The following is a 1,884-nucleotide window of genomic DNA, read 5'->3' on the forward strand; positions in this document are numbered from 1 at the left end:
TGTTGAATTATGAAGAAGTAGCAGTTTGGTGAAGAGGGGATAGTGTATGATGATAGGTATCGTAGACTTTGTATTTCAGCATATCTGGGCTTTGAGTTCTAGTTTTGCCGCATGCTTACGTCAATGCCCCAAAGCCCACCAGAATAACCTACTGATCAAGCAAAGCCAGATTTCTCAGACCTACTGCAGTAAAGAGAACATTACCTTACAGGAAGCTTCATAGCATCTCAGGAGGGAGAAATCAGAAGACGAAAGTTAAAGTATTTTAGCATCAGGGCTGGCTGATTTTGAAGCTGGTCTTGTAATGGGGAGGGCTGGTTGGGAAAGGTCAGAGTCTGTAACTTAATAGTGAGAGTCTTGAAGAAAGTCTAGCCAAGCAAGCTAATAGTCTTAGAAAACATACTATTTTAGTTAATTCACTACCTTATTTTCTAGAAGGGAGCATGTAGCTCAGTTATTTTTGCTTGCTCTTAGAATTGTTTGACACAGGGACGGAAAGGTATGTTGATTTTAGTACTTACTAGCTATATGACTTTTGACAAGTTTTTTTCCAACTTGCTTTAATTGAAGATAATAGGATGAATGAAGCTAATAAATTATTTTATAAGATAAAATGTGTGAAACGTGTAGCACACAGGGCATGACCCACAGGAAGCATTCGCTATAGGAGAGCAGAACTAGCAGCAGCAGCAACAGCAGCATCACATTATCTTCATCTTCATCAAGCTCTATTGGTGATAATGCTAATCATATAGTCTGGGTGTCTAAAAACCTGTGCTTGCTAGTCCCAGTTCTATCACTAACTTGCGGCATGATCTTGGGCAGGTAACTCACCCTCTCTGGAACTCAGTTTCCTCCTCTGTAAAATACATTTCTTTTCCTCATTTTATAAAGGACCTGCAATTTCTTCCAGGTCTATGAGTAAACTTGGCCTAGAGCAACTTACCCAGTGAATTAGTGCAGACAGTAGTTTCTCCTGGGACCTGGAAATTTAATTCACGATTGCGGAAGCACTTGGTTCTTAGCTGCCTTGATCTATTCTGTACTGCTAAAGGGAATGAGAATACTGGGCTGTTAAGCTGATGATAATAGACATTCTGTATCTTTTGGGTCCCAGATCCTCTGTAATCCACCGGAATAGGATGTTTTCAAAAATAGAAAGAGAAATTGTAGTGGAACGCACGCACATTCTGGTAAAAGGCAGCAGAGTAGTACTCAGCTGAAGTAGCTGGTGTGGAGTAGCTGGTAGCATGATCAAGAGCGAAGATCACTAATTTGGAATCTGAAGACTGAACATCAGTCTTTCTCTGCCTTTCTTGGGCATGTCACATTGTCTCACTGAATTTTGGCTTTCTCATCTAACAAATGGAGGGAATAATCCTGAGACTATTATGCTGCTCAAATGAAACAGTGAATTCTAATGTTCTTTTTAAGCTAAGATACTATACCAACATTAGTGTATATTACTGTTCACCATTATACAAATATTTACTGAGTGCTTGGGACTATTCTAAGACCTGGGAACTCAGCAGTGAAGGAGACAAAATTTCTTATCCCCAGGGAGTTGATACTCTGGTGGGGCGAGTCATATGAGGCTTTGTTTTAAAATGTTAGTTTGCAGCAAGCAGAATGAGAGCTGATATGTATTGAGCACCTACCATATGCCAGGTCCAGAAGATGTTTTCTCATATAATCCTTACAAAACCCTGTGTGGAATGTATTCTGGTTTCCAGTTCATAAATGAGGAATTCGAGATGCAGAAAAGTAAAGTCTATGGTAGTAATTCCTTCTCAGGTTTCTATCACAATAAAGATTTCTTTTTTAAAAACACATATTACCATGTACAGATGGTCCCTGATTTATGAAGATTTGACTAATGATTTT

The sequence above is a fragment of the Pteropus medius genome, unplaced genomic scaffold (genome assembly GCF_902729225.1).
Source record: "Pteropus medius unplaced genomic scaffold, Ma_sr-lr_union100, whole genome shotgun sequence".
In the NCBI taxonomy this organism is placed as follows: domain Eukaryota; kingdom Metazoa; phylum Chordata; class Mammalia; order Chiroptera; family Pteropodidae; genus Pteropus; species Pteropus medius.